General features: G+C 41.5%; 1 long non-coding RNA gene across 1 annotated transcript in view; it reads left to right on the forward strand.

Annotated features, from left to right (window-relative positions):
* LOC128313090 (uncharacterized) overlaps nucleotides 1-14,421 on the forward strand; it is a 43,599-nt gene extending 29,178 nt beyond the window's left edge. Inside the window, exons 3-7 of the long non-coding RNA XR_008293303.1 lie at nucleotides 12-156; nucleotides 8,327-8,457; nucleotides 10,360-10,488; nucleotides 11,429-11,649; nucleotides 13,928-14,421. This is a non-coding gene — a long non-coding RNA (uncharacterized LOC128313090). The remainder of the gene's footprint in view (nucleotides 1-11; nucleotides 157-8,326; nucleotides 8,458-10,359; nucleotides 10,489-11,428; nucleotides 11,650-13,927) is intronic.
* The last annotated feature ends 8,205 nt before the right edge of the window (nucleotides 14,422-22,626 follow it).

Genomic DNA, 22,626 nt, shown 5'->3' on the forward strand with positions numbered 1-22,626 from the left:
CTCACCTGGAGCTGCCAGCTCACGTTCAATTTCCCACCAGTCCAGTTGTGTTAAGGAATCAGTGGCTTGATCAGCTTCATTTTAGAAGCTTTCTGAGATGGTGGGGTGTTTTTCCTTCTTTCCCATGCTTTTGGAACCCTGCCAAAGCAAATGAAGGTAAAATTAACATGTATATCTTGGCTTTGTTTTTCGGAGCCGGGTAACGTGATGGACAGGATTGTATTACAAGAGGAATTAAGGAGGAGATGGGCTGCACACATTGGTTGATCCACAGAGTCTGTGGGTAATGAACTGGGAAAAAAACTGCTGATTGAAAATTTGAATCATTAAGAGCTTTGAAATCAACAGCTTCTTTTAGAATTTCAATCTTCTGTGATTTGCTTCGAGTCAGTGCTGCAGTGGTCTGAGCCACAGGCCAAATGGTCAATCAAAATGAGCAGGGTTTGCTCACGGCCTCTGTTGTTTCAGAAATTATATTAAACACTTAAAAAAAGCTGCAGTAACTCTTCCAGGGCACCGGAGTGGTCATGATGGTATAGCACTCTCTGGACTTTCATTGATTTAGAATTTGCATTTCTCATTATTTGCAAATGACCCTCCAGGTTCAAAATATATTATGATTTGTATTTTTGTTGAAGCATGAATTAGAATTGCACTTGCTGGCCGGGATGCTGGAGTGTAGTGTTGGTGAATGAGTCTAACACCCTGCCCCCAGCCGCTCAAAGAAAGTGTTTTTCCCCCATTGTATATGCATGTTATGGGGGAGCTTATGTGATATCGTGAATTGGGGAGATTTGTAAAGGTCTTGGAAAGAATTACGCTTGAGTGTCAGGCTATGCTGTGGGGTATATCTTACTCTAATGAAAACAAGTTCTGCGATGCCCTCCTTATCTGGACATTAAGAAATGACTTATTTTGTAATCAGTCTGTAAAAATAAAAGGGTGCTGCCGAGCAGATAATATAGGTGTTCCCACATCTATCCACACTAAAACTCATGCTGTTAGCTCAAAGGTAATCTCCTCAAGTCCTTGTTCAGAATTGTCCTCTGCCCTTTTCTCTTTAGTTTGGGCCTTAGATGCAAAGAATTGCAGCCATCATCCTGAGGAGCTCATGGCATGCACCTGTTCATGGTCTCTCACTTGGGTTAGTTTATTATAGTCTTTCTCCCCTTCATGCCCATCTGTACGCTTATTGTCTCCTTCATGTATAGTAAACATGCATCCTAATGTGTTGACAATATGTCATTGAAATGTATGATCTTTAACAGTTTTTTTAATGTTTCTTTATTTTTGAGAGAGAGAAACAGAGACAGAGAGTGAACAGGGGAGGGGCAGAGAGACAGGGAGACACAGATTCTGAGGCAGGCTCCAGGCTCCGAACTGTCAGCACAGAGCCTGACATGGGGCTTGAACTCATGAACTGCGAGATCACGACCTGATCCGAAGCCAGACATTTAACCAATTGAGCCACCCAGGCGCCCCGAAATGTCTGATCTTTAGATTTACATGAGGGTACTTTAGTATATGCCTTTTGGTTTTACTGCTTCTACTCTGTATAATTTTTCAGAGTAATTTATTATTATTATTATTATTATTATTATTATTATTATTATTCTTTGTAATTTTAGAGAGAGAGAGCTCATGAATAGCAGAAAGGGCAGAGAGAGAGAGGGAGAACTTCAAGCAAACTCCACGCCTAGTGCAGAGCCTGACTCAGGGCTCAATGTCACAACTGCGAGATTGGCTCACAACTGAGCCAAAATCAAGAGTCAGACCTTTAACCGACCGAGCACCCAGGCACCCCTAGAGTTCCATGTATATTTTAGACATTAATTTCTGTCAGTTTTAGTTGATACGAGTTTACTCTGATAGCTTTCCTTGAAATTGTTTTGTAAATGGCAAATGTTTTATTTTGGAATAATTTCAGGTTTACTAAAATTTGTAAAGACACTACAGAGAGTTCCCATGGCCCCTTAACCAAGCTTCTGCTAATGTTAACATCTTATATAACTTGGCACATCTGTCAAAACCAAGAAATTAACATTGGTATAATACTGTTAACAAACCACAGATTTATTCAGATTGCACACGTTTTTTCACCATTGATGTCCTTCTACTGTTCCAGGATCCAGTCGGGATACCACATTGTGGTCAATTGCCTTCTCTTCTTAGTCTCTCTCTTTTTTTCTTGGTCTCTTTTGATCTGTGACAATTTCTCAGTCTTTCCTCGTTTTTCATGACCTTCTTAGTTTTGAAGAGTACTGGTCAAACATTTTGTAGAACGTCTCGCAATTTGGGTTTGACTGCTATTTTCTTATGATCAGACTGGGCTTATGCATTTCTTGGGAGAACACCCCAGAAGTAAAGTGTGCTTCTCATCATGTAGCAATATCAGCATGACTTATCACTGGTAAATGTTAACCTTGAACACTCGGTGACGTCTGCTAGTTTCCTCCATTGTAAGGTCAAAATTTTTTCCTTTCCATATTCTATTCTTGGAAGTAAGTAAGTTCAGCTCACACTGAAGAGGAGAAGGAATTAAGCTTCACCTTCTAGACAGAGGAATATCTACATATATTATTAGAAAGTCCATAAGGAAGAAGGGATTGTTAATTTTAACGGAACCAAAATTGCCTATTTTTTACTGTATGGCTTGTCCTTTTTAGGTCTTGTCTAAGAAATCTTGCCACAAAGATATTCTATATCTTCTTTACACACACACTCACCTAATACATTATTCATCTTTAATCTTTAGACTTTTAATTCATCTGGATTTTACCTTTGTGTAAGATGTGAAGTAGGGCCCAAATTAGAAGTATATCCATATAGTTTTTTTTTTTTTAACTCCTTTCCTGAACTAATCCTTCCCCACTGATTTATCATGTCAACTGTCCCATATATTTAATTCTCAGCTTGGAACCCTTTCTGGGCTCTATTTTGTTCCATTGGTCCATGAATCCATTACTGTGCCAGGGCACGATAGGATCATACTGTGGCTTTACAGCACACCTCCATATCTTGTAGGATGAGTGCTGTGGGTTGCATGGTGGCTTCCAGAAAGATCTACAGCCAAATCTCCAGAACCTGTGAGTGTGACTTTACTTGGAACAAGAGTCTTTACAGACACCATAAAACTGAGGATCCTGAGATGAAATTTGCTGGGATTATCTGAATGGGTCCCAAATTCAATGACAAATGTCCCTTTCTGGAGGCAGAAGAGGGAAAGATGCAGACATACAGAAGAGAAGGTCATGCAAAGACAGGGACAGAGATGGGAGTGATGTAGCCACGAGCCAAGGAAAGCCAAAGTAATGCTGATATCCAGCAGAAGGTGGAAGAGGCCCAGAATGTGTTCTCCCCTTGAGCTGGCAGAGGGAGCTCAGCTCTGCCAACACCTTGGTTTTGGACTTCTAGCCTCCCAAACTGAGAGAATAGATTTCTGTTGTTTTAAGCCAGTTTGTGGTAACTTGTTAACAGCAGCCCTGGAAAACTATTCTAGATATTGACGGCTTCTGCCCCTTGGTTTTCAAAATTGTCTTCATTATTTTTTTTAAGTTTATTTATATTTATTTTTGAGAGAGAGAACGTGCATGCAAGTGGGGGAGGGGCAGACAGAGAGAGAGAGAGAGAGAGAGAGAGAGAATCCCAAGCGAACAGCACAGGGCCCGACGTGGGGCTCGAACCTGTGAACTGTGAGATCATGACCTGCACTGAAATCAAGAGTTGGGTGCTTAACCCACTCGGCCACTCAGGTGTCCCCAAATTGTTTTTATTTATTCATATGTTCTTTCATACTCATTTTAATTCTTTTTAAAATGTATATTTATTTATGTTGAGAGAGACAGAGTGTGCATGCACATGTACACGCAAGCATATGAGCAGGGGAGGGACAGAGAGAGGGGGAGAGAATCCCAAGCAGGGTCCTTGCTGTCGCGCAGAGCACAACAAGGGGCTCGATTTCATGAACCTTCAGATCATGACCTGAGCCAATATCTAGAATCAGATGCCTAACTGACAGAGCTACCTAGGCACCCATTCCCTACTCATTATAGAATCAATTTGATGAAATGTTTAAAAAAGCCTGCTGAAATTTTGTTTATAATTCCATTAAATTTATGAACTAATTTAGGTGGATAATTTACATTTTTACAGTGTTGAATAATCTCATTCAAGAGCACTGGGTTTTTCTCCACTAATGATTGACTGTGTGATTTAATGGGTCTTAAAAATTTCTCTATAAAATCCTGTGTATTCTTTGTTATCTGAAAACATTGACAGTTTTGCTGTTCCCTTACAATCTTCATGTCTCATTGCATTGGCCAAGACACTGAGGACTATGTAAAGCAGTGGCAGTAATAGTAAGTACCTTTGTCTTATTCTGGTATTAACAGGAATGCATTTAGGGGCGCCTGGGTGGCTCAGTCGGTTAAACGTCTGACTTTGGCTCAGGTCACGATCTCGTGGTTCATGAGTTCGAGCCCCGCGTCAGGCTCTGAGCTGTCAGAGCCTGGAGCCTGTTTCAGATTCTGTGTCCCCCTCTCTCTCTGCCCCTCCCCCGCTCATTATTTGTCTCTCCCTCTCTCTCTCCCTCAAAAATAAATAAAACATTAAAAATTTAAAAAGAAATAAAAGGAATGCATTTAAAACACATTGATTATGATATTGTAATAGTGGGGACAGACGGTAGCTACACTTCCAGTGAGCATAGCACAAGGTAGAGAGAAGTTGAATCACTATGTTGTACTCCTGAAACAAATGTAATATTGTTTGTCAAAATACTCCAAAAAATTGGAAAAAAAATGCATTGATTATGTGTGAGGCTTCCGGTGGGTTTTTTGGTATATCTCCTTTTTCTTTTATCAACTTAAGGGATTTTCATTTCCTTCTTGATTTAAGGGGATGGAAAAATAGACGCTACACTGTGATAGGAGTAGATGCAAAGTTACAGTTTGAAGGTCAAGGACATAGTGGCCAGTGGAAAATTGTGATCATTTTGCCCATTGTGACCATCTATCTACCACACCCCCACTGGGTAAGTTATTAGCAATATTTGGCACAGTACATTTCTGGGTGGAAAAAAGATGATGGGCGTGGCAGTTGTGGAGTCAGGGACTCCTTGGCCATGAGAGAAAGATCCATAGTTTAGAGATGGGCATCGGTGGAAGGTAACTAATTGCAACAGGGACGTCATAGGGGCAAAATACACTAGTGTGTTGTGAGGCTTTTGTTTTTCAGAGAGTAGATTTCCAGTAGGTAAAACCTTGTATACTGTGGAACTGGCCAACAACTTGAGCCCCAATCCATGAGCAAATATACTGGAGGCCAGGCACTATCCTAGTGTCGGGAGAAATACAAACAATAAGACAGTTTGCCCTCAAAACACTTCCTATCTGGGGGTGCTTGGGTAGTTCAGTCGGTTAAGCGTCTGACTCTTGATTTCGGCTCAGGTCATGATCTCAAGGGTGGTGAGATCAAGCTCCGTGTCTGGCTCCGTGCTGACAGCAAGGAGCCTGCTTGGGATTTCCTCTTTCCCTCTCTCTCTGCCCCTCCCCCACTCACATTCTCCCTTTCTTTTTCTCAAAATAAATAAACAAATATTAAAAAAAAAAAAACCACTTCCTATCTGTTCGGGAGCCACAACAGTCCCCAGAAGAGGCCCAATGATACAAAGTGAAATGTAACAGATGTCAAGAGAGGTCCACAGAGATGGCAATAAAACATTCAGCTTTTAAGAGAGATTAAAAAAACTTGAATATATCTTCAATATAATGAAAACCAGTGGAGAGGGAGATTCACTTTTCATCACTAGGCCACCAAAGTATTTAAATTCTAAAAAGCAAGGAACGTTTATATTAAAATTTTGTCACAAATGGCACCCTACTAAGTGAATGTCCTAGAGGTATGAGAGGATTATTGTGACTTTGAAAATAACTTCCCACAATTTGGTTCTGTGAATTTAATGCAAGAAACATGAACAAGTTTCCAAATCTTCTGTACTTGAATCTCTCCACTTGCAAACCCCTAATAAGAAAACTCAATGGATGTGTTGACATGAGAATTAGCTAATAGAAGCCATTGCAAAGCACTGTGGAAATCTTAAGTGCTGTGGAACTAGGTCAATAATGCATATTGGCTTTTCTCCAGTTGCCCCTGAAAGGGAAGAGTTCAATGACAGTTGAGTGACCATTTAACCTGCTAATCAGGCAACTGGCGGGATGCCTGGTGATAGACGGAAGAAGATAATTTGTGGAAGACAGAGATAGGGGCAGTGAAAGAGACCAGATCCCGTGCTTCTCACCCAGGGCATTGCAGGCATTTTCGGCAGGACACGTCTCTGTACATGGCTTCTTAGCTTGTTGAGGATATTTGGCATCACTGACCTTTGTGGAAATAAACCCCAGTTTACCTACCTCTTGTGAACATAGCGACACCCTCGCTAAAAAATGCCAACTGATTTCCGAATCCTGTGCCCCTCCTCTGGTTGAAAATTATTGAGTCAGAGGGCTAGGAACCCTTAGGAAATAATATTTTCAGGGGAGTTAGAAAGACCAGAGTTTGAAGATGCAATTAATGGGGAAAGTGAAAGGTCTAATTAGAATGACAACAGTAATTCAGTATTTGAGTGGATTTCAAGTCAGTTCATTTTGTACAGTTATGCCAGTCTATTCTTAAAAATTTGCTTTCATCTCATCATGGCTCTGCTCTAAAGCCTTCAATGGCTCCCTGTTGCTCACAAATGCAGACCACATCCCGAATCCTGACATTTGCCTTCCCTCCAAAGCTCATTTCCAACCCCCCATCTTCCATTTTCTCATGTGGACCTTTCTGGTTCTAGTTAGGAGAGCCTGACGAAAGAAACTTGAACAATCCAGAAAGACTAAGATGGGAAATGAACTGATGTCGGACTATTTTGTGGTTGAAAATTTTAATGAAGAGTTTCAAATAGGGCCCATCTCAAGGCATAGTCCTTCATCACTCTGGTTTTAGTGCTTGTTAGCTGAAGCGCCCCCAAGTTGTAGCGGGTCGCTTTCTCACTTTCTCTAGTGTTCTGATCACATTCCCACCATCAGGACATCAGGCATTTGTCTTGTACCTGTATGAGAGCCTTTGCTTCCATATGTATCCCCCCCACCCCCTTCCATCTGGTCTTTGTATAGGTTGTCATTTCCAGCAGACTGGACTCCAGTAGTAGATGTTTCAGTTGAATACAAGCTCTATTGCTGCCTGAAAAAACTTGTCCATCTGAGGCTTCAGGGTCTAGAAAGGAAGTATTTGTTACCCATTTGGTATGATGAATGAATCTTCTATTTAGCATTGTCCAAAAATCGAGAATATCTGTAATATTGCCCAGAGAAAGTATCATATAAATCTAAATACTCTTAGAATTTCTAACTCATAAATCAAAGCTTCACTTTTCATTGATGACAGAAATCTGGGACTCTTTCATCTCTGCTTCCTCCTTTCTCTTCCTAACCAGTGCCATATCCTGATGACCTTACCTCCTAAATAGTTCTGAAATAGCTTCACTTTTTCGATCCTGCCAATAGGTCCTTAGTTCAGGTTCTTACCAGCTCTCACTCGGATTATTACAAATAATCACTAAATGATTTCTGCTTCTAAACATTCTCCCCTGTTTTCCCCCTCCACAAAACTCTCTCGCTTTTATCCAAAGCCAACTTTTACTGTGTTACTCCCCTGCAAGAACTGTTCAATGTTTCCTCTTTCATCCCAGAGTAACATCTAAATGACTGTAGCCCTTTCATGATCTGCTACCTGCCCATCTTCTCAGTCTCTGAGAAGACCCTGTGCCCTCCAGTGCTGCAAAATGACTAGAGTTACAAAATCACCCTCTATATTTTTTATGCCTGTGTTCTTTTTAAGAGCGCCATTCTTTTGTTAATGACTACTCATCCTTTAAGACCCCTCTCTGGGGTCACCGCCTCCTGGAAGCCTTTCCTGATCTCCATGCCTGGCTTGGATGCCTCTCTGTTCTCTGAAAGCTCCCTGTGCATTGCTCTGATGCAGCACTTCATACACTGCGTGGGAGTGATCTGTCCAGCTGCCTGCCTTCCCCTCTTGACTGTGACCTGGCAGCTAAAGTCTGTCTCTGATTCATCTCTACATCCAGTCTCCAGCCAAGCACCTGCCATAACACTGATGGTTGGTGAATGTTTTCTGAAAGGTTGAATTCAAATTTGTAAACTTTCTGAGTGGGAGAGTCCAAAGACAAGTGTGAAGTTGAGAAACATCTGGCAATTCGAGGTGGTACGGACAATTTAGACATTTTGGGCCCCAAGTCACCAATGTTTATGATCTCTCAACAAAGGATTAAGCCAGAAGATTCCATTGGACCTCTGACCTCTTTCCTGCCCACCTGGAGGAATTTGAGGCAGGTCCTGGAGCAGAGCAGATCTAGGATGCTTCTGAAGACCGACATAGCTTCATCAGGAGGAGCTGGTGAGCTGTGCTTGTTATCAAAGCCTCTAGGGAGTTAGTTGTCTCTTGTGTTGGGGGACTGCTGAGGGCTGTGTGTGTGTGTGTGTGTGTGTGTGTGTGTGTGAGTGTGTGTATCACACGTGTGCACATGGTGGTTTTGATGACAAATAGGGAGTTTTGAAGAAACCCCTGGGCAAACAGAGAACCATCTCAATCAGCCTGATGGCAAGGTTCCCGAGACCGTGATGATGGAGGCCTTTGTTCATTAATTCTCACAGCTAACACTCACTGAGCACCCACTACCTGCCTGGCCATATTCTAAGTGCTTCGTGTGTATGAAGGAATCTAATCTTCACAACAACCCCACGAAGCATGTACCCCTATTGTCTTCGTTGTACCGATGCAGAAACACAATGTTGAAACGATATGCTCACGATCACCCGGCTGGGAAATAGTGAAGGCAGGGGTGACCCCAGGCGGCATGACTTGGGAGCTCAGGTTCAGGTTAACCTGCCTGGACCCTTCCTTCCTGCCTGTTGGTTGCCGTCACAGTCCACAGTCCGTGCTGCTCACTCTCTAGGAGCCCCGGTTGACAACCGGTCACTAGGAATGACAAGGGGCATTGCCTTTCGAGGAGATGCAGGGAAGTCTCGGCAGGAGCACATGCAGAGCTGTGATCTGTGAAGAAAGAGCCGAGAGCACGGACGGGGTCCCGGACTCTGGCTGTGCCCTCTCGCCCTAGTTAGGACTGTGAGGGGCTGGTGGAGTGAGCCCTCCATGTGAGGAGACTTGGAGTGAACCCACCGAGGCTGGAGATGGCAGTGGAGCGATGTAACCCAGAGGGGGAGGCTAGGGGCCAAGATCCATGCTGAAATTCTAGTGCATTGACTTTAGCTCTCACACCCTGCAAGGTGATTATTAACCCTGTTTGCAGATAAGGAGGCAGCCTCAGTCAGGGAGGTTACCTGATGCGCTCAACCAATGCCAAGCATTGGTAGGTCTCTGAGCTGGGGTTTGAATCCAGTTCTACTTGATTCCAGATCCCATCTTTTTAACCCATACTCGATGCCTTTCCTGTATCATGTCTTCTCTTTTCTTTCCTTTCCTTTTTTTTTTTTTTTGGATAGAATTTCCTCTGAATTCCTGAGGGCTGAGGGAGAACCATGGCCTATTTAGTGGACAATACGGTGGAAATATTTTCCCAGGATCTGGGGGGAGTGTTAGAATAAGGAGGATCATGATATGCACATATAAAAATAAGGTCGAATTTGCTTTTAACTCCTAGATGTCTTTACTGAGAATCACCTCAAATACCGTCTTTCTTTCTCAGCTTTTCCACATGCCCGGGAAGTCGGTGTGTGGGTGGGAGGTGAGACTGCAGAGCCCAAGCTCCCCTGTGTGGCCGGAAGGAGGGTTCAGTGGGAAGCCCAGCTGGCAGTGGGAGGCCCAACAGCGGAGACCCTGCCGGTCAGCAGGTGTGGGCACGACATCCTGAAGGCAAAGGGCGCTCACACAGTATTGCTGAGTTGGAGACTGATGAAATCAATTCATATTTTATGTCGGTTATTCCGGACTCAGGTGCTCGGCGGGTGGGGTTGGGGAGACACTAGGAGACAGGAAGGAGGCTCTGCAGGAATGGGGACAATGTGATATGGGCAGACACTGGAAGACACAGTGGAAGAGACAGAGACGGCATTAAGATGCTACAAAGAGAGGAACAGGATTTGCTTGGTCGTGGGGGTGATAGTACCGTGAGATGAGAAGAATAAAGCATTGAAACAGAACGGGGGAAATCAGAAATGGGAACTCATTTGGGGAGAAAAAGAGCTTAACTTAAAACAGCATTTTGGGTTTTTAGGGGGGATTTTTAAAAGGATCGAGTTGGAAGTGTTTTCATTGCGGAGATCATCCCTTGTCTTTGAGAGACACCATAATTTGGGAAATGTGAATCTTTTGCCCATCTATTCAGGACTTGTGAAGACAGAGATGAGCCTTCTGCTTCCAGTGATCATGGGGCCCCCAGATGAAGCCAGCCTCAGGATAATAAACCAGGTAATTATCTCCATCCTTCCTGTGACAATAATGGTGTCGAAGCAGGCAAAAATTCATCAGAGGAGGCTTTGGAAGTCCCCGGGGAGACTAGCGATAAAGGGGCTGATTGTCAGAATCTGCCTCTGCAGCATTACACCCAGGCGGCATGATGACGGCCAAGGGCCACACGGTGCCCCCAGAGTAAAGCACTGTGGAGATGAAACTGAGACAGACACCTACATCCTAGCACGGCACCCCACCAAGTCTGCCTGGATGGTCCGGATCAGTAATTAGAAACACAGTGCAATAAATATTGAAAGAAACTTCTGTAAACATTCTAGAGGACAATGAAATTAGAAATAATAAGCAGATGGGCTTTTATTCAAAGCAAATCATGCCAGATGGACTCAGTACCTCTTTTCTTTCTTTTTCTTTTTCTTTTTTCTTTTTTCTTTTTTCTTTTTTTTTTTTTGGATGGAAGTACAAAGTTGGTGGATGAAGGGAAAATGGCACGTTTGATGTCATGTGTTTGAAGAATGTTAAAACATTTGAGTCTTCCAAGAAGTCTGATTTGCAGAATTGGCTCAGAATGCCTGGAATAGAAGCACATACCTGACAAAAAAAGTTGGATAAATGCTGCTAATTGGGCAATAGAAAGTGCTAGAACACTGGGCTGGTAGGATAGCCTCAGGAGGAGTCTTGCAAGCGACCACACACCTTTGGAACCTTAGAGATCTTTGGTCCCAACCCTCTCATTTAAGGATAAGGAAACTCAGTCAAAAGGAGACAATGACTTCGCACACCTGGGACTAGAACAAGGATTATCTTCAGTGTAGGTGAGAGCTCTCCTCTCTACCCAGCATCTCTCTTATCTAGGAAAGGAAATAAATGTGGTCAAGTACAATTCTTTTTTTTTTTTTTTTTTAATTCAAGTGTAACTTATAATACCATGTTACATTAGTTTCTGGTTAGGTACGATTATGAAATAATTGGACTCGGAACAAATAAAGCTCGAGATGTAGACCGTGTCCCCAGAAGAGGCGTCGGAGTGGAGATGGTGGTTGAGGAACCACTGGGAATGCTTCACTGCAGGCCATGTTTCTGAGATCCGGGCAGTTTTCAAGCCGCCTTCAATGAGATTCATTCATCATTGCTGTGAAGCAAATAGTGCCCGTTTTGCAGGTGAGAAAATGGCAAAACTCGAGGAGATTCAGTGACCCACCTAAGGGGGAGCAGCAGGCATACAACACAGTGAGGACCGAAGGCAGCAGCCTGTGATTGTAGTCAGGCTCGCTCTCACCCATATTTGGTCTTTGGTAAAATCCTGATGGAGGCCTGGCCTTCCTTCCTGCACTGTTCTTTCTCCAGAAGGCTCCTCTCTTCCTCTGCTTTCCCAGCTCACGTTGCTGCCTTTAGAAGTTCCCAGATGCCGGGTGATCCTAACTTCACAGAGTTCTCAGGAGCTTCTCCCATTCCCTCCCTGTTCCTCCTCCAGTGTCCGGGTCTCCTTTCCCACTCCTGCTAAGCTCTGTGCTCAGCCTTCTGTTACCCTAGAAGCATGAACTTTGTCTAAACTAATTTCCACCATGGCCTGTATAGGCCACAGTTTCACCTTCAGGAAATCACTTCACCTCCTCAGCCTGTTTCCACAGGTAAAAAAAAATGAAACACAACAATGACGCCGAGTTTGTGGCTCATGGCACATTGTGACTTGCAGTGAGGACCATGTGTGTACCCAGCTCGTCAATGCCAAATACAAAGTAGATGCCCAATGTGTATGTATTGGAGGGGGTTAGGCTGGGAACTTTCCTCAAGGTCCCTCCTTTTTTTTTTTAAGTTTGTTTGTTTATTTAGAGAGAGCACACATGAGGGAGGGGCAGAGAGACAGAGGGAGAGACAGAGAATCCCAAGCAGGCTCCAAACTGGCAGTGAAGAGGGGCTCTAACTTACAAACTCATGAACCCAAGAGATCATGCCCTGAGCTGAAATTAAGAGTCAGAGACTTAACCTACACTGAGCCACCCAGGTGCCCCCTCAAGGTCCCTCTTCATAGTTCTTCCTTTTTTGTTGTTGTTTTGTTGTTTGGAATCTAATGCGTTAACTCTAAAAATCAGATTCCTCCCCTCCCTAGGGTTTACTGTTTTGGTTTTTGCTAAATTTTTGTTTGATTGTTGTCAGCTGCCTCTGCTGAGGACCAGCCTGAGCTGTGAACTTAGGATATTCTCAGGTGTTTTTTGAGCCTGTATCTTTCCCTGTGCACGTGCAGTGACTTTCTGATTTCCCCCATATACACAGTTGCTTTTGAATATCTTAGTCTTTGACGTCTGGCTCCAAAAAATTGGAAAAAGAGAAAAATAAAAGGAGAGAGAGAAGGGTGCCTGTCCTTTAAATCCCCTGGAGGTCACTTCTGCTGTAGGCCAGAGGCTCGCATCATTGGAAGGAGGCACAAAAACAATGACTGCCCGCCATTTTGTCCGCACCTCTGGGATTAAAAGTAGCACTCAGTGATCAGAGCACTGATTCACAATATCCAAAGGACAAGGTCAGTTTTGCCCAGCCTGGCTCCTGCAAGCTGTGTATACTGTGCAGCTGCTTGCCGTGGGAGTGGCTCTTTCTTTCCTATGCAGAGTAATCTATTTCCCCTAACCCATATCTGAACACCCCTACTCTACCCATTAAACAGAGAGCTTTCTGGCTATCAGGATCTAGTCCTTTGGGTGGGTGGCAGGTTAAAGTGGGAGGTAGAATGTTAATAAATGATTTTGTTCCTTTTACACATAAATTTTTCCCCGTCAGCGTATGGAAGAGTTTTTGCAACAGGCAATTCTTTTTTTTTTTTTTTGAGAGAGGAATCATTGAAATGCAGGGGTGAAAATGGAAGGCTGTCTGCATTTCCTTCTACTGCTGAAATATAGCTCCTTGGTCTTTACTGGTCCAGGTTTTTAAGCTCTGAGTGACCCATGAGGCAACACTGTTAAATAAAACTCGAACTTATTTTTTGCCTTTTTTGTAATAAACCTCATTACATGCTTAGTAGGAAACACCCTGTCTGCCATCTGCTATGGACTGAATATTTGGTCCTCTCAATATTCATATGTTGAAATCCTAACTCCCAAGCTGGTATTAGGAAATGAGGTCTTTGAAAGGTGTTTGGGTCATGAGGGTAAAGCCGTCACGAATGGCATTAGTGCCCTTACAAAAGAGATCCCAGAGAGATCCCTCTTTCCTTCTACCACATGAGGACACAGGGAAAAGATGGGTCTATGAACCGGAAAGTGGGTCTTTGTTAGATGCTCAGTCTGCTGGTGCCTTGATCTCGGACTTTTCAGTCTCCAGAAGCATGAGAGATAAATGTCTTACTGATAGCCAGCCAGTCTATGCTATTTGCTCAGAGCAGCCTGAGTGGTCTCAGATACTATCTGATGTAGTACTATTTTTTTCTTTTACTTACCTTCTACAGAGGGGGCATGGAAGCTGAAGAAATGCCCTTTCCCCTTCACCTGAAATATAAGCCATTGGAAAGAGCAGTGTCTGGGAATGACTAGACCCGTATTTGTGTCCCACTTCTGTCACCTGGGAGCCTCAGGCAAGTGTTCAGCCTCTCTGCTGCAGCTGGTCCTGGGTCAGTTGAAGTCCGTACACTATGACCTCCCCCAGGGTGGGAAATATAGCTTGTTTATAGTGCTTGACATAACGGAAGCAAATTTAGTAAGCATTTAGGACTTCATACCTTTAAGTGTTGCTGAAACACATCCTCGTACACACACATCCATCACCAACAAATATCACTGCAGGGAGTGGCAAATATGTCTTGCATTACTTAATATAATCATTATAAGAACTCTGCAATGAAACTATTACTAACATCACTATTTTGCAAGATAAAACTGAACCACACTGAAGCTAATGTAACATTACATGTCAACAATACTTCAACAAAATAAACTGAGGCACTGAGTTGCCTCTGTTCTTTTAATCTGTATTCAGGATCTAAGCTCCTATTTAATAACAACACTTCACAGTTGAAAAGGGCTTTTACTTTTTAAAGGTAACAGCCATGAGGCTGTTTTGCTCTAAGGTAGAGTAAGAAGGAGACACAGATTCTTTTTTCTTTTTTTTATTAAGTTTTAATTTTAATTCCAGTATAGTTAACATACGGCATTATATTAGTTTCAGCTGTACGATATAGTGATTCTACACTTCCATACAACATCCAGTGCTCATTATGGTGAATGTACCCCTTCATCCCCGTTACCTATCTCACCCACCCCCCCACCTCCCCTTTGGTAACCATCACTTTGTTCTCAAGAGTCTGTTTCTTGGTTTGCCTCGCTCTCTCTTTCTCTCTCTCATTTTTTCCCCTTTGCTTGTTTGTTGTTTCTTAAATTCCACATACGGGTGAAATCATATGGTACTTGTCTTTCTCTGATTGGTTTATTTCACTTAGCATTATACTATCTAGCTCTATCCATGTCAATGAAAAAAATGGCAAAATTTCATTATTTTTATGGCTGAGTAATATTCCAGTGTGTGTGTGTGTGTGTGTGTGTGTGTGTGTGTGTGTGTGTGTACATGTACCACATCATCTCTATCTATTCATCTATTGATTGACATTTGGGCTGCTTCTTTATGTGGCTATTGAAAATAATGCTGCTATAAACTAGGGGTGCCTGTATCCCTTTGAATTAGTGGTTTTCTATTTTTTGGGTAAATATCCAGTGCTATGATTACTGGATTATAGGATAGTTCTATTTTTAACTTTTTGAAAAAACTCCATACTGTGTTCCACAGTGGCTGTACCAGTTGGCATTCCCACCAACAGTGCATGAAGTTTCCTTTATCTCCACATCCTTACGACATTTATTTTTTGTGTTGTTGATTTTAGCCATTCTGACAGGTGTAATCTGATAACCCATTGTGGTTTTGATTTGCATTTCCCTGATGATGAGTGATGTGGAGCATCTTTTCATGTGTCTGTTGGCCATCTGTACTGTCTTCTTTGGAAAAATGTCTGTTCATGTCTTCTGCCCATTTTTTAATTGGATTGTTTGTTTTGTGGGTGTTGAACTATATCAGTTATTTTTTTTAATTTTAATTCAAGTATAGTTAACATACAGTGTTATATTAATTTCGGGTAGATAATCTAGTGATTCAACAATTCCATACATCACGCAGTTCTCAGAGTTGTATCAGTTCTTTATATATTTTGGACACTAACCCTTTATTGGATATGTCATTTGTAAATATCTTCTCCCATTCTGTATGTTGCCTTTAGTCTTGTTGTTTCCTTTGCTATGGAGGTTTTTAGTTTGATTTAGTCCCAATAGTTTAATTTTACCTTTATTTCCCTTGCCTCAGGAGACATATCTAGAAGCATATTGCTATGACTGATGTCAGAGACATTTCTGCCTGTGCTCTCCTCTAGGATTTTTGTGGTTTCAGGTCTCACATTTAGGTCTTTAATCTATTTCAAATTTATTTTTCTATATCATGTAAGAGACTGATCCAGTTTCATTTGTTTGCATGTAGCTGTCCAGTTTTCCCAACACCATTTGTTGAGGAGACTTTTTCCCATTGCATATTCTTTCCTCCTTGCCAAAGATTAATTGACCATATAGTCGCAGGTTTATTTCTGGGCTCTCTATTCTGTTCTATTGATCTATGTGTCTATTTTTGTGCCAGTATATACTGTTTTGATTACTACAGCATTGTAATATAACTTGAAGTCTGGAATTGTGATACCTCCAGTTTTGTTTTTCTTTTTTAAGATTGCTTTGGCTATTCAGGATCTTTTGTGGTTTTATAAAAATTTTAGGATTGTTTGTTCCATTTCTGTGAAAAATGCTGTTGGTATTTTGATAGAGATTGCATTAAATGTGAAGATTGCTTTTGAGTAGTATAGACATTTTAACAATATTTATTCTAATACATGAGCATGGAATAGCTTCTCATTTCTTTGTGTCTTCTTCAGTTTCTTTCATCAATGTTCTATAGTTTTCAGAGTATAAGCCTTTCACTTTTATGGTTAAGTTTAGTCCTAGGTATTTTATCATTTTTGGTGTAATTATAAGCGGGATTATTTTCTTAATTTCTCTTTCTGCTGCTTCATTATTAGTATATAGAAACACAAATGATTTCTGTACATTGATTTTGTATCCTGTGATTTTACTGACTTCATCAGTTAGTAGTTTTTTGGTGGAGTCTTTAGGGTTTTATACACAGAGTATCATGTCATCTACAAATAGTGAGTTTTACTTCTTCCTTACCAGTTTGGATGCCTTTTATTTTTTTGTTGTTGTCTGATTGCTGTGGCTAGGACTTCCAGTGCTATGTTGAATAAAAGTGGTGAGTGGGCATCTTGTTCCTGACCTTAAGGGAAAAGCTCTCAAATTTTCCCCATTGAGGATCATGTTTGCTGTGGGTTTTTCATATGTTGAGGTATGTTCCCTCTAAACCTACTTTACTGAGGGTTTTTATCATGAATGGATGTTGTACTTTGTCAAATGCTTTTTCTGCATCTACTGAAATGATCATATGGTTTTTATCCTTTTTCTTATTGATGTGATGTATCATGTGGATTGATTTGTGAATAACGTACCATCCTTGCATCCCAGGAATAAACTTCACTTGGTTGTGGTGAATTGTTTTTTTTTAATGTAATGTTGGATTTGGTTTGCCAATATTTGGTTGAGGGTTTTTGCATCTATATTCATCAGAGATACTGGCCTGTAGTTCTCTTTTCTCATGGCGTCTTTATCTGGTTTTGGTATCAGGGTAATACTGGCCTCAAAGAATGTGTTTAGAAGTTTTCCTTACTCTTCTATTTTTTTTTTTTTTTGAAAAGTTTGAGAAGAATAGGCATTAGCTCTCCTTTAAACGTTTGGTAGGATTGTCCTGTGAAACGTTTGGTAGGATGGCCCTGTGAAGCCATCTGGTCCTGGACTTTTGTTTGGTGGGAGTTTTTCACTTTCCTTGCTAGTAATCAGTCTGTTCAAATTTTCTATTTCTTCTTGCTTCAGTTTTGGTAGGTTGTATTTTCTGGGAATCTATCCATTTCTTCTAGTTTGTCTAATTTGTTGGCATATAATTTTTCATAATATTCTCTGACAGTTGTTTGTATTTCTGTGGTGTTTGTTGTTATTTCTCCTCTCTCATTTGTGACTTTATTTACTTTAGTCCTTTCTCTTTTTTCTTTTAAAAAAATCTTTTTCAATGTTTATTTATTTTTGAGAGGGAGTGGGAGAGCATGTGTGTGAGCAGGGGAAGGACTGAGAGAGAGAGAGAGAGAGGGAAACAGAGGATCCAAAGCAAAGCAGGCTCTGTGCTGATGGCAGAAAGCCTGATGTGGGGCTTGAACCCACAAAGCATGAGATCATGACCTGAGCTGAAGTCAGACACCTTACTGGTTCAGCTACCCAGGCACTCCTTCTCTTTTTTTCTTGATGAGGCTGGCTAAAGGGTTATCAATTTTGTTGATTTTTTCAAAGAACCACCTCCTGATTTCATTGATCTGTTCTATTATTTTTTTTAGTTTCTATATAATTTATTTCTGCATTAATCTTTATTAATTCTTTCCTTCCTTCTGCTGGTTTGGGTTTGTTGTTGTTGTTGTTCTTTTTCTGGCTCCTTTAGGTGTAGGGTTAGGTTGTTTATTTGAGATTTTTCTTGCTTTTGAAGTAAGCCTATATTGCTATAAACTTCCCTCTTAGAATCACTTTTGCTGCATCCCAAGGATTTTGGACCATTGTGTTTTCATTTTCATTTGTTTCTATGTAATTTTTTATTTCTTCCTTGATTTCTTGGTTGACCCAGTCATTGTTTAGTAGCATGTTATTTAGCCTTCACAAATTTGTGCTCTTTCTGTGTTTTTTCTTGTGGTTGATTTGTAGTTTCACATCATTATGGTCAGAAAAGATGTATGATGTGACTTTGATCTTTTTGAATTTGTTGACACTTGCTTTGTGGCCTAAAATGTGATCTATTGTAGAGAATGTTTCATGTGCACTTGAAAAGAATGCGTATTCTGCTGTTTTAGGATGGAATGTTCTGACTGTATCTGTTAAGTCTATGGTCCAGTGTGCCATTCAAAGCCACTCTTTCCTGGGGCGCCTAGGTGGCTCAGTTGGTTGAGCTTCCGACTTAGGCTCAGGTCATGATCTCATGGTCTGTGTGTTCGAGCCCTGCATCGGACTCTGTGCTGACAGCATGGAGCCTGGGGCCTGCTTCGGATTCTGTGTCTCCCTCTCGCTCTGTCCCTCCCCCACTCATGCTCTGTCTCTCTCTGTCTCAAAAATAAATAAACATTAAAAAAATTTTAAAAAAGCACAAAGCCACTCTTTCCTTATTAATTTTGTTTGGATAATCTGTCCATTGATGTAAGTGGGATATTAAAATTCCCTATTATTGTGTTACTATTGATTAGTTCCTTTATGTTTGTTATTAACTGTTTTATGTATTTGGTTGGACTCATGTTGGGTGCATAAATATTTACAATTGTTAGGTCTTCTTGTTGGATTGTCCCCTTTACTATTATATAGTGTATGTCTTTGTCTCTTGTTACAGTCTTTGTTTTAAAGTCTATTTTGTCTGATATAAGCATTGCTACTCCAGCTCTCTTTTGACATCCATTTGCGTGATAAATGTTTCTCCATCCCCTCACTTTCAATTGGCTGGTGTCTTTAGGTCTGAAATAAGTCTCTTGTAGGCAGCATATAGATGGGTCTTGATTTTTTATCCACTCTGTCACCCTGTGTCTTTTGATTGGAGCATTTAGTCCACTTACATTAAAAGTAAATGTTGATAGATATGTATTAATTGCCATTTTTTTACTTGTTTTGTGGTTGTTTCTATAGTTTTTCTCTGAACCTTCTCTTGCTCTCTTTCATGGTTTGCTGGTTTTCTTTAGTGATATACTCAGATTCCTTTCTCCTTATTCTTTGCATATCTATTACTGGTTTTTCATTTGTGGCTACAATTAAGTTTGTATATACCATCTGTATATAGTAGTCTATAATAAGTTGATGGTCACTTAAGTTTGAATCCATTCTTTAAGGAGCCACAGGTTCTTAAAAGGAAGCTCCAACAGACATTAATTGGCAAGGGGAAAAATCTCGTCCTTGAGATGTTTTTCTCTATAACCATCCCTCCAGAACCCCTCCAACCCCTAGTACTTGACCTGGTTTACCTTGTATGTGGGCTATTTCAGGGTTTATTCCACTCCTGGGTTCAGATGCTCTGTTTTTCCCCCTCAGCTAGAGACTTCAGTGAAGTTAGTACAGGTATTAAGCCCCTTAAATACATGTTGTGTTGACCCTGAAGGTACCCCAAGAATAAGATGTGCCTCTTCTGTTTCTTCTAGGAACATACAATCTAGCAGGGGAGATAAAGAAGTAAAGAGTTTCTATGAGGACATGATTATAGGGTGCTGGATAAGTACATGGTGGTGTCACAAAACTCAGCTTTGAGGAGCTGGGAAACTCAGGCTACAGGAAGTGGTGTTTGTGCAAAGACCATAGGATGTGTAGGCTAGCGTGGGGTAGGGCAGAAGGAACAACCTAAACAAAGCACCAGAGAGCACAGAGAATATTTTAGATGTATTTTACTAAGATTAAAAAAAAATGTTTATTTACTTTTTGAGAGAGAGAGAGAGAGAGAGAGAGAGAGCAATCTGGGGAGGGGCAGAGAGAAATCCCAAACAGGCTCCATGCCGTCAGTGCAGAGCCTGATGTGGGGTTCAAACTCAGGAACTGTGAGGTCATGACCTGAGCCGAAACCAAGAGTCAGATGCTTAACTGATTGAGCCACCCAGGGGCCCCTAGAATATTTTAGATTTAGAGACTGAAGTTTTCTCTTGATTCAGAGCTGCAATATTTCAGGGGAGAAAAACCTACCCCTCCCCCCACCACCATGCCTCAATTTCATTCAATAAGGCCACTGTACTTATTCTCTGGCCCTAAGATCAAGTGTTCCACCCCACCCCCCACCACCCACACAGGTAGCGTTTCAGCCTCTCAGGCATCGACTCCTAATGAGATCAGTTAGTCCTTTAGTAACTGATGGGCTCTATGGCACACCTGCTCCCTATAGACTTCAGTCTCAAAACAGTAATACCACGTGCGGGAACTGCCACTGTATTTACCTGACACATATTTTTACTCAGTGACAACTGAGTGCTCAGATACTCAATTAACATGTTGTGTGTGTGTGTGTGTGTGTGTGTGTGTGTGTGTGTGTGTAAGGCACATAAAGAACATCCCAGGTAGCTTCTACTGACTTGTCATGTTTCCTCTTAACCTTCACATGGTTAATAGTAAGCAAATCCTACATAGTTTTTTCTCTTAAATCTTTCATTGCAATCCCCAGCTGAAAGGGTTTTTTCTTTGTACTTCTTTGGTAGGTTTGATTAATGTCTTCAGAAAAAGAAAAGATTAATGTTTCTCAGCCCATAATTAGCATTACTGCAGAGGGACACAGAAGCTGGAAGCCACAGAAGCAAGCCTGGGACAATGGCTTCAGCCTGTGTGTGGCCTCCACACCCACGTGGAGCCACCAATTAATGGGGCAGCCCCCCCTTGCATTGAATCTTCAAGTCTGTCCTATTAACTATCTTTGCGGCTAATGATACAATTCCTTCTATTTTCCCATATGCTAGGAGAGGTCTCTCCAAATGTCCTGCCTATTGTCCCCAAAGCAAAAATATTCCTCACAATGTGAAATATTGCACACACAACTTTTTCTGCTTTGCTTTTTTTTTTTTCCTTCTCCCCCTCAGGTTTTGCAGAGTAACTCTGAAACCAGCTTCTGCAGTGAAGTGAATCTGCCCAAGGGATATTTTCTACCCTGAAAAAACACCAACTCCCCTAAGAACTGAATAGTTTCTTTTTGCAGAGCTATCTTATTGTTATTTGGGACTGATGGACTGTCAGTCTTTTCTGCTGGAAACAGAAATGCTAATCAGGCCTTCAGCACGATGGGACTTGGGACTCACACTTCTAATGCTTTTCTTAGGCCCACGTGGACAACGGTTTTGCTGAATCTTGTTTTTGTGGGTCCTTCTGGAGATGCAGCCTGTAAGAAATTTTGGCAATCAGGAGAATGTTGTTTTAACCGAGCCCATTGTAGTACATTTTTCACCAAATTACATTAGCATATAAAACTTGGATTATTGATTTCTTCTTTACTTGTTGTGCATTCTGGGCAAAAGTCCAGTTTACAGAAGCAAAGAGAACATACACACACTTGAGTGGAGAGTCGATCCTTTATTTATTTCTTTATTTTCTTTATGTTAGAGGCGGGATGAATGATTTACGAAGGTAATGTGACTTTGTACTCGATTTTCTCCGCCTAACACCTTCATTAGGCTGCACTCAAGACTTCCATGGTTATGGGCATTCCAGTTTGAATCCAAAATAGGGAGGGACAGGCAGGGAACCATTTGCCAGGGGCAACAGAGTACTTACCGGTTATTAAGCACCTGATGAGTGTCAGTCAGTAGACGGCACTGTACTTACAATATCTCCTCTGGTAGACAATGCCCTCACTTTGCTGATGAGGAAATCGAGGCTTCATGAGGTTGCGGGATTTTGTTCCCAGTCACCTCAAGGCAAGTGCAAGATGAGTGACTATTCACTTTGGAAAATGGTCTGGCAGTTCCTCTAAAGGTTAAATATAGAGTTACCATATGACCCAGCAATTTGACCGTATATACCCAAGTATAAATGAAAGTATATACCCAAGATAAATGAAACTTGTACAAAAACTTGTACTCTCATGTTCCAGCAGCATTATTCATAATAGCCAAGAAGTAGCAGCCACCTCAATACCCATCAATTAGTGAAGGGATAAATACGATGGGGTCTACCCCCATAGTGGAATATTATTTGAAGTATTGATACACGCTGAGGCTGCGGGGACCTCAAAAACATTGTACTAGGTGAAGTAAGTCAGTCATAAAGGACCACATATTGCATGAGTCCATTTACATGAAATGTCCATAATATAGAGAAAATAGATTGGCTGCCAGGGGATGGTGGGGGGAGAGTTTGGGAGAAATGGCGAGTGACTACTAATGGTTACAGAGCTTCATTTTGGGGGATGAACCCCCCCCCCCAGAATTGATTCTAAATTTGGTTCTAAGTTGATTCTAAAAGAGAATTGGTC

The sequence above is a fragment of the Acinonyx jubatus genome, chromosome E4, assembly GCF_027475565.1.
Source record: "Acinonyx jubatus isolate Ajub_Pintada_27869175 chromosome E4, VMU_Ajub_asm_v1.0, whole genome shotgun sequence".
Taxonomy (NCBI): Eukaryota; Metazoa; Chordata; class Mammalia; order Carnivora; family Felidae; genus Acinonyx; species Acinonyx jubatus.